General features: G+C 44.4%; 1 long non-coding RNA gene across 2 annotated transcripts in view; it reads left to right on the top strand.

Moving 5' to 3' along the window:
- LOC102768927 overlaps positions 1-9,106 on the top strand; it is an 11,956-nt gene extending 2,850 nt beyond the window's left edge. Inside the window, exon 3 of one of the 2 annotated variants that reach the window (XR_001514303.1) lies at positions 8,707-9,106. This is a non-coding gene — a long non-coding RNA (uncharacterized LOC102768927). The remainder of the gene's footprint in view (positions 1-8,706) is intronic. The other variant, XR_435807.2, reaches the window with a different exon arrangement.
- Positions 9,107-10,990: the final 1,884 nt, after the last annotated feature.

A 10,990-nucleotide genomic window follows, 5' to 3' on the forward strand; every position in this document is an offset into this window, starting at 1 on the left:
ATTCTAATGGATGAACAAAAACCCACAACTTCATGGGTGGTGTAGCCAAATCTAAAGTGATTAAGCTAATTTCCTTCAATGACCAGAAGCTAAAAGGATAAGAGAAGGAATACTCTTAAATGGAGATCACAGAGCCAGAATATATTTCCTGAAGCAAGGTGTTCTTGCCTCACCACCCCCCCCCCCCCGCCCCAAAAAAATGTGATGAACTTTTGGTCTCTAATTCATGTCTATTTTGTCTCTAATTTGTGACTACAAGATAGTCATAAAGAATTTTTATATTTAAAAAATTAGCTGCACCTGTATCTTTAGCAGAAATTATGGGCTACCTCTCAGGGCTTTGATTAAATATTTAGTGTCTCTATAGCAAAAAGCATAAAAATGTGTAGATAAAGTTACTGAAACTTTTAAATCAACAGTCAGCACTTTAAAAAATGAAACTGAATGTTTGAACTTTGATTGAGTAAAACACTTTTGCTATTTCAGGTTATTTAACACCCTAATATAAATGAGTACACCTGGCACCATTTCTAATACCTTTCTCTAATAAAAGGAGCCAAGGCTCTTTCGGGAAATAATTTATTATAAAATTGGGGCAGGAGATATATGAGATGAGCCTGGGGAATCTTGTAGTGTCAGAAAGTAAGGAAGTACCGAACACCTACACACACACACACACACACACACACACACACACACACACACACGCTGATAGGATTATGTCAAAGGGACACAGGAGCCAACTGAAAGAGCTTCCAGTCAGGGGGCAGCTCCAGCAGAAAGAATACTTATTCTCTAAAACCTCCAAAAATATCACAGCCCACCTCATTGGCTCTGATTGCTGCTGGCTGGGTCATGTGCTATTTTTCAGCCTATCCCTGTGGCTCCAGGACTGTGATGCTCTGATTGGCCAAGCTTGATCCACATGGCACGGAAGGAGAAATAACAATGTCCATTTCAATTTTCTTGTTAAAAATGACATGCAAATTCTAGATTTTCAAAAATATGTATAGCTGTCTTTTGGGGCCCTTAATCTGAAAGAGAAAATAGATAAAGCGTTAGTTGCAAAATAGGTCAAGAAAAAACCCTCCACTTTTCAGGAAAATTCAGCGAATAAATTAAAGGTAACTACTACCTGCAAGACCACCATGGACTCCAAGTTATCTAAACTGCACTGAAGTATAAAATTCCTTCTTCCCTGCCTTCACTGTGTGAGATGCTCAGAAATTCTGCCTGCTCCAAGCAGCACTGAGCAGAAGCTCAGGCAAACCATTCAGTCCTCACCTTTCATTGGAGCCTCATGAGGAATCACCCTCCAGGCCGGAGCTGGAACTGGTTTGAGTCAACACAGCAGCAGGCATAGTTCCCTAGATCCTGTTGGAAACTTTCTGCCAAGAAGGGGGAACCTCACTTCGTTTGCCGAGAGTTCTATTTTATGTTTTTGCCCTTTTTATTCATCTAGTTCATTGAAAATGACCGTAAAGCCATGCATTAGATGAGGCTTTTCCAAACAGAAATGGATGTTTGTAACGAGCAGGCCCAAATGTGTCCACACAAGTCTCTGCTCTTCCCGTGGGGACAGCAGGCTCCTGAGAGAGGTGCTGCTGTTCACACCTTCCGGCCCTCTTTTCCTGAAATTACATTTGGAGTTTGCAGCACATTCTTTCAAATACTCTCAATTGTGAAAATGTTTACACTCTTGACTTTAAGAAAAGTGGCTGATTAGTGATTAAGCTGAGAAATATCATTGGGGACTTAAAATGACCTGTGACTATAAAATAAGGAGGTAGAGTTTCTTCTGTTGCCCTTAAAGTGGCTCTGGAGGTAAGGGTTTCCTGAAAGCTGTGATGGGAAGAAGCCGGCCTGGTGGCCATGTGAGATGAGGCTCTGACTAGCTGTTAAAGAGCTTGGTTTCTTCTCCATGCCCTCTTTAAACACCTCTCCACTCTTAACCTCTGCTGAGCCTTTACCCTCTGCATTTTCATTTAATAAAAGTGTCCAAATCCCAAGAGAAATTGGAGAAGAATTTCAATCATTCCCAGCCCACGTGTTCTCCACAGAAAGGGACGTTTTATATTTGCTTTTAGCCAAAGAGGCATCTCTTTCTAACTGTGGTAAGAAAAAGGGATTCGAAAACAAAGTCAAAACAGTGTCCTGTTCCTCTGGGCTCCATCTTCCACATGTTTTATTTCTCCTCCTTTTGGAGGTGTGACCCACCTAATTAAATCTCAGGGTGTGAAGCCCTGCTGGTCCTGACATGGCAATTTTCAACACAAGTGCCCCTTTATGGATAGTTTGTTAGGGATCTTCCGTTACCTCAGATGAACATACTAATCAGCTACTGAGGCTACTTAGGAAAATAATTCCAATGGCTCCTCGCCCTCTTCTAATTACCAAGTCCCAAGCTTCTGGACTCAGTCCCAAAGTCTCTCATTTTCCTCTTCCCCTTTGTTTTTCCCTTGCTTCCTTTAGTGTCTGCACTGGAATTCGGCCACACTATTTGAAGTTCTCTGTTGCTATGAGATGCTATTTTGCATCAAACCCAAGTGTGAACTAACACTAATTAAGGCCTTTATGTACCTTTGCAAATAGCCACTGTGCTTTTGCCCAGGCCAAGGAGGAATAGGGTTCTTTTCATTCGTTTTAATAGCGACCTGAAGGTCCAGAGGTGATCTGTCGAAATAGAAGCAGGGAAGAAGCAACTTGGGGGTGGAGAGTGGGAGAAGCTTGTTAGTGTATTTGCCATAGCACCACGACCATTTTCTTCCAGAACAACACAAAATTAATAATTTCTCCCTTGCCTGGGCAGGAAAATACCATTTTGGAATGAAAACAAATAATGAAGATAAATGGAATCTCTAGTCATCTACCTTAAATCTCTATTTTCTGGGAGAGAAAACTGAGGTTTCAGAAAAATTGAAATTTTTGACCAAAATCAGAGTTTCTCAGAGGTCAGCCTGGGATGAGGGCATAGTTAGTTCTTCTGATTCCCAATCACTAAATTCTGGATGCTGCCTCCCTGGAGTTTGTGGATACTGAAATTATATAGTCACGTGCATTTATCTGAGGAGAAGGTCCACGTCTTTCATTAGGCTTTTAAAAAATATTTTTTTTATTGATTTTAGAGAGGAAGGGAGAGGGAAGAAAGAGGGAGAAAGAGAAACATCAATGATGAGAGAGAATCATTGATTGGCTGCCTCCTGAACACCCCACTCTGAGGATTGAGACAAAAACCTGCGCATGTGCTCTAACTGTGTCCTCCTGGTTCATAGGTCAATGGTCAACCACTGAGCCATTGGGCTGTAAATAATTAATTCTCTGCATTAAGTGCTCCAGAAGCAGATACCTCCACTCCCTGGATAGTTTAGTAAGGATGATGGCCTTATTGGTACCTAAAAGGTAGATTCTGACTCATCCATAGCACAGTCATTGAACCTGTGCCAGTGACATATACTGTGATAGGACAAGTGCCCCAAAGCTATAGGAACTGATAAGGAATTCACAGTCCAGTTAGCAGAGGACAATAATGTTGTCTGTTTTGAGAAAAATCAGTGTACGTAGAAGACTCCAGAGCTAGATAAGGGTTCAAAGAAATCACAGAACAGACCAAGCTTGACGTACATCCAGACTGAGCTTTAGGAGTTAGCTAGGTAATAGGGACCGTGGGCAGAAGGCTGGAGGCAGCAGGAGCAATGTCAGGAGCCTGCCCAGACTTCACTGCACACAGGTATTACCTAGAACTTGATACATTGCAGATTCTGAATATGCACATCTGGGTAGGACCTGAGGAGCAACATTTCCAAAAAGCCACTAGGTGATCCACTGTTGGCTGGCCCCCATTTGGTTTATCTATATTGTTGAAAGTTTTACAGATGACCCCTTTTTCCCCCATTGACCCCCTCCTCCCCACTCCCACCCCCTCCCCAGGCCTTCACCACACTATTGTCTGTTTCCACGACAATGACCCCAATTTGAGGACGAGAAGAGGTTTACCATGTGATTGGGGGCCAACGGATAGCTCAGGATGGCTGGGGCTCAAGAAGGGGCGCAGAGTGCCAGGAGAGCCCCTCTTTCTCGGAAGTATTTGAAACATACAGAAAAGTGCAGAAAATAATATAAGCATGTACTATCCAGATTTTACACATGTTGTCATATCTGCTTCATGTTTTTTAAAGATGTGGTAGAAACTCCTTCATGTTCCTCCCGTCGCCAACCCCCACCCTCTCCTCAATAGGACTTCTCACCTAGGGTCTGTTCATTCCAACATGTGTTTATATTTTCACATGTGTATGTGTAAATAATTAATATGTCGCAGTATTTTGTATTTTATATAAATAACACTTCACACAGCTAACATCTTTTCTCAATTCTATGTTTTCAAAATTTGTACGGGTTGATATTTGGAGACATGGTGATACCGTTGTAATAATCTGGTTATTATTTAACAGGAAAGAGTTCGGGGGAGGCCAATAATATAGGCAAGCCATTTATACAGCTGTGCCAGACAGCTGCAGTTATCACTCTCCAAGTCTGTTCTCTGCTGATTAGTGGAGGAAATAACTGGGCGAAGGCAGTTTATACGTGTGCCCAGTAAGGTTTAAGTGACATAGGAAGGTGCTTATCTGTCAGTCATACCTGGAAACAAGTCAGTGGCCACTGCAAGGGTTTGAAACCTAAATATTTAAACTCCTGGACAAAGAGCCTCTCTCTCTCTCTCTTGCCTCTCCTACTTGCCTACACTCCAGGGACTCCTGTTGCAGGGGGCACACTCCCCTACATTTGCCCATGTGACTCACGGCCATGTGGGACCCACACAATGGACTGAGAGACTTTAATTAGCCGGATGCTACATCGGACCCAGCTGCTCTGGATTCTGGCTTTGCTTTTGGCTGTGCGGAAGCCCCAGCTCCACCTTTTCCGGGAGTGGGTTAGGGTCCTGGGACTATACAACCCCAGGAACGTAATTCCATGCAAATAAAGTCTTTTACCACATCTCATTATCCCAAGAGCCCCGCTCCCATGAGGGACAGGGAAATTGGGCCCACTCATCTCTCCGGTAACAATACATCTATTTTGAGCTGCTATTTTAGTAGTATTCCTATGAATTTACTATAGTTTATTCATCCATATCCCAATTAATGAAGTTTTAAGTTGTTTCCTTTTGTTCATCCTTAAAAACAGTGATTTGGATTGGAAAATGGCAGCAGAGTAGGTGTATCTTTTTCCCACCTCCTCCCAGAATGTCACTGGAACTAAATTGGGGAACATTTATTCTGAAATACCAGCTGAAGTCTGGCTGAAGAGGGGACTTTTAACAAAGAAGGGCAGACACCACCTTGAGATTGGTAGGAAGGGCAGGGTGGTGAGAGAGGCTGGCCCAGCTCCCAGGAACAGCAGGCCAAGGGTGAGGAGGGTTCCCCCAGACTGGAGAGAGGCCTGCACCCCAGGCAGGGTTCCCCAGCCTGACAGTCAGAGCCTGGAGCAGCTGCCCATGAAGCAACCAGTGGTGGGGCTTCTAGCAGCTGGGGAGCTGAGCCACCAGAGACAGAGTCACTGTTTTTAAAGGGCTGGCACATAGGATTTTCGTTCTCAGACACTCACCCTAGGTTCTTTGTGAGCCTTGTTTCCTAATAAACAGCTTAAAAATTCATATCCCCAAAAGGCACTTAAGGGTGGCAAAACTTTGGTTCCCTTCAGTTTCTTCATGAAAAAAGACTGAAGGCAATTTTTAACACAAGTCCCAAGAAAGAACCTTCAGCCCTAGCCGGTGTGGCTCAGTTGGTTGGACATCATCCTGTGCACCAAGAGGTCATGATTCCAGGTCAGGGGACATGCCCAGGTTGTGGGCTTGATCCCCAGTCGGGGTGAGTGCAGGAGGCACATGATTGATTTTTCTTTCTCACATCAATGTTTCTCTCTCCTCCCCTCTCCCTCCTCTTTCTCTAAAAATCCAATAAAACTTTTTTTAAAGGAACCTTTTTTTTTTACTTTTTTAAAAAATTTTTTATTACAAAGGGTATTACATATGTGTCCATTCCCCCCCCCCGCGCCCCTCCATCAGCTTCAGTGTTTTGCAATAGTAGGTGTTCCATAAATGTTTGACAAGCTAAATTACTTGAGGACCACAGGACTTTGAGTTAAGGTATTAAATTCTTTTTTATTAAAATGAGGATTTACCTGAAAGAAGCCACACATAGACCATTTTTCTCTATTGGTGGTTAGATTATCAGTACAACAAAAGTCAGAGATATCCTTCCTGATTGGTGTTTCTGGTTTCTTGGGATATATTCCTAGAAGTGGGATCACAGGGTCAAATGGGAGTTCCATTTGTAGTTTTTTGAGGAAACTCCATACTGTCTTCCATAGTGGCTGCACCAGTCTGCATTCCCACCAGCAGTGCACAAGTGTTCCTTAAAGGAACCTTTAACCTTCCCTCCTTTCATGGCCAAGAGATTCAGACAGAGAAACCCGCTTTGGGAAGAGAGCTCAGGATGTCTCCTTAGCCTAATTCGAATTAAATATGGTAACTAGGGGGCTTCAAGCCAGGCGAGTTAACTAGACACCCTCTGTGTCCCACTGTTTCTGACTTGCCTGGCAAGAATTTTCCTGCCATGTGTGTTCCACTCTTTCTCAACTACCTGTAAATTGTCCAGTCTCACTTCTGAAATCTAAGACACCTTTTCCTTTTTTCAAAATTGTCTTATATACCAAATGTTGCCTCACTATCTTCAGAATTTTCATGCTTATAAAAAATCCCCATGTACATACAGTAAAATTTTGATGTTTCTCCTGTTAATCTCTGTTAACTTGAGAATTAACCCAGCTAAAAGACTTAGAAGGTGGGAGGAAAGATATAGTTTTTCTTAGCCCCAACAAAACTTTACAAGGGTACTTTGAGCCTGAAGCACTTGTGTACTGAACTAAATGTTTGGATGGCAGAGTAAATAGAGTGAGATTTCTTTTAGGCCACCTGTCTGTTGAGTGCGTGGTTTGCCTTCTTATTCTCACTGTACCCCATTCTTGGGTCCTGGCACCTGCTCTTCTTTCCCTTCATCAGAGGCCATTGCTGTCCCCAATGGGATCAGCCAACCCCATCACTGGCCTGAGCTCTGGGACCAGGTACCCGACTTCTGCAGGCTCAGGTGCTTCCATCTGCACACAGAGACCAACACGTTGGTCTTACTACCTACCAGACACTCAGCTCACACGCCTCTTACCCGTTCTTATCACCCAACATGGAAGCCCTTTTTTTTTTTTTATCATGTGTCACTTCTTCTCTTTTTATCCTTAAGGTCCATAAGATTAAAGTGTGGTTCATGAATATGTTGCTTTGATGATTAAACATAGTAGATATGAATTTTATTTATAAATTGATTATGGTTTGTGTTTTATAATCTATGTATTTGTAACATCATGTCCTATTAGTTCAACCACAGCACAAAACTGTTGACTGATGTGAAAATATTTCTCAGGAGAGCTGGAAACTTCCTCCCTGACCCACCTTCCAGCCCTTCCTCTATTGTTATCCATCAAATATGGAACCTGTATACTCACGACTCCCCACTGCACATTCCCTACCTTTCCTTGTGTACTGAAGTCAACCTCTCCTGAGGATATCAGGCTATTCCTTTCCCAGTAACCCTCACCAATGGCTGCTCTTTGTTATCCTCCGACCCCAGGATCAGGACTAGAAGTTGCCTCTTCTCAGTCACTTCTACGGCTTTGAGAATCCCGTATCTGGCTAGTCTGTATTCTCTCCCTCTGATGTGCTGCATCTCACTCCTCCTGGCCAGTCCCCTCCTATGTGCTTTAATGACTTAAGCAACTGCCCATTGTCTTCACCACTCTATGTCCTACCATGATTCTGGTGACTTTAATGTTTAGATGGCTGAATCAGCTCTGCAATTCTGACTTCTCAGTTCTGTGACTTCCTCAAATCCAGTGACCTTTTCCTCCACTCCACATAGCTCTCTCTCCCATGGCCACAAATTGTATTAGTCAGCTCAGGCTGCCAGAACTATGTATATACGTAGGAACTATTTCCCTGTAACTTCATTTAACCTTACTTAACTCTTAGCAACCCTATCTCCAGATACAGTTGTATTTGGGGGATTAGGGCTTCAACATATGAATGGGAAAGGGGGGACAATTCAGCCTAAGCAATGTCCTGACCTCATTGTTACCATAAATGCCATCAACTCTGAGATTGATTATCCCAGCTTGAATACAGCTTTGTTGCTTCCAGATCCCAACTTAGGTACTCCTGTGGTAGTCTGTTAGACAAACATGAACAGAGCAAGGATGATGGGCCACGGACAGAAGGTCACCAGGTAGAAAGCCACAGGTGCCTACCAAGGGGCAACACTGGGAAAACAAGAGCCTAGCTCCCAGGGTAACCTTTCTGCATCGAGCATATCCCTGGCCATGCAGTTTGGGGCCCCTGACCTTTCATATCACTGGTAATGTGGTTTACACCCTCTGACCTTTCATATCACTGGTCATGTGGTTTACACCTTCTTACCTTTCATATCGCTGGTCATGCAGTTCAGACCCTCCCCTGACCTTTCCTCCACTGACATGTTGCTAGCTAGGAGGCAGACTGTCTTTGAGGAAGAACAAGGGGCTGAAGAGTGGCCTTGTCCGACTCCCATGCAGGCCCTTGCTGGACCACGACCTTAAGCATTAACCCCTAGGGATAACATCTAGGCCTCAGTTTTGTTTCAGCTCCAGGCCTAGAAAGGCAGCAAAACCAGACAAGTGATGCCATAGCTGACCTCAGAACCAGCTGCATTGGCTAATGACCCTCTGCCCTGGTGCCCACCAATCAGCAGAGACCATGACCCTGAAGAACACACCTGGAAAGCTGATGAATATTCTACTGGGATCTGCTCCTGAGACCTAAAAATAAATACCCTCAAGACGAAGGACCCTGTGTAGCTCTCTCTACGGAGCACACCACACCTTTCCCCGCCCCATTCTCCCAGGCATGTTTTCCTTGCCTCTCTTTCCCCTAAGCTCCAAGGACTCTTCTTTGGCCTCTGTAACTTGTTTCCTGAGCCCATTTCTTTTATGCCTCACTTCTACCTTTGTGACTTTCTAAATAAAACTTTCTCTTATAGTGTGAGTCTTGACTCTGAATTCTTTCACAGCCAGGACTCAAGTACTGAGGTTACTGAACCAAGATCTGGTCTGACTCCACCAATCTAACATCTGGTGCTATTTCACTGCCACTATACCTGTTTTTGCTTGCACTGAGGTTTTTAGTAGGTTAGCTTTTCTATGCATCTGCTTTTCTTTACCACCATGCTTTCTTCTGTTTTCATTTCTCCCTTCTCTTGCCTAGACTCCTAGTCCACTATTTTCACCATATCTGGCTAACATCACAAACTCCATTGTTGTTCTAATGTACGATCTCCCCCCCCGCCCCCCAAAAAAACCTAAACAAACAAACCTCTATTCCTAGATCACCCTTACTCTCCCCTTTCTGTTCCTAAACCTAGGCTGCAAGCCTTGCTGGAGAAAAACATTTCATAGTGCAGGTGGTGTTGGCAAAAGTTTATGGTCAGCTGACTTGTACTAACAGACTATGCAGCAGCCTTTGATATTTCCAAAGTCAGTGCCTACTTCCATCATTTACAGCTTCTAATTTAGGCCAATTCTTCTCATCTCTGTGCCCCCCAACCCCAACTCTCAGTACTTTCAGCACAGCTGAAGCTCCACAGACAATGCTGAAGGGGGCCTTCCACACCCCTTCTGCTATCCTGGTTTCCACTGTTCTTTTCTCTTGTCCTTCCAGCTGTAAGGGTGGGAAAAATTTCTCTCTGTTGCCAGACTCTGGATGTATTAACACCTCTCTACCTTTCAACAACAATTCTACAGTTTTCTGACACTAACTAGATGTCTCATAATTCAGTTCAATCCTGACACTATCTACCCAGAGTTAGTGCAGACCCTCACAGGTTAAGCGGCTCAGTCCCATAAGATTGCCCCCACTTCAGATGCCAGCCACAAGTTCCAGACCCCCAGGTGATCCATACTTCTGTCCCACTTGGTGAAAAATTCAGGGGTCCCACTATGCCTCTGTAGGTTCAGTAATTTGCTAGAATGACTCACAGAATTCAGGAAAGCACAGTACTTACAATAAAGTTTTATTATAAAGGATACAACTCAGGAATAGTCAAATGGAAGAGATGAAGAGGGTAAGGTCTGTAGAAGTCTCAAATGCAGGCACTTCATCCCTGTTGAGTCAGGGTGCACAAACCTCCTGGTATATCAATACATTCACCAACCAGGAAGCTCTTCTGAGCCTCATTGTCCAGAGTTTTTATGGACGTTTCATTACTTAGACATGATTGATGAAATCATTGGCCATTGGTGATTGAACAGGATCTCCAGGCCCTTCTCTCAGGAGGCCAGGGGAGTGGGGCTGAAAATTCCAGCCCTCTAATAACATAGTGGTTCCTCTGTGAATTAGCCCCATCCTAAAACTGTGCAGGAGCCCACCAGGAGTCACTGAATTAGCATACACTCAGGTGTGGTCAAAAAGGGCTCATCATGAATAACAAAGGACACTCCTATACTCAGGAGGTGCCAAAGGTTTTAGGAACTCTGTGCCAGGAACCAAGGACAAAGACTACATTGTTTTTATTTTATTACTAGGGGCCCAGTGCATGAATTCATGCACCTTGAAAGAAAATGTGGGCCGTGAGGCTATGGTGGGCACAGGGGTAGTTCTCGGCCCCTCCTGCCGCAGCCCCTGGTCCCCTGTCTGCCAGCAGCCCCACTCCCACCGCCACCGCTCCCACATACTGAGCATGGAGCACTTCGGGCCAGAGCCAACAGCAGGTGCGAGTGGGGCAGACATTATCAGTGGGTGTGAGTGGCGGCTGCCAGCCTGAGTGCCCCTCAGGAGGAGGGTGAGGTGGAGAAGCCTTGAGGAGCGATCAGGGCCAGCAACCACCGCTCACACCCACTGCCAGTGCTGAGCGAT

Source organism: Myotis davidii, unplaced genomic scaffold, assembly GCF_000327345.1.
Source record: "Myotis davidii unplaced genomic scaffold, ASM32734v1 scaffold540, whole genome shotgun sequence".
NCBI lineage: Eukaryota > Metazoa > Chordata > Mammalia > Chiroptera > Vespertilionidae > Myotis > Myotis davidii.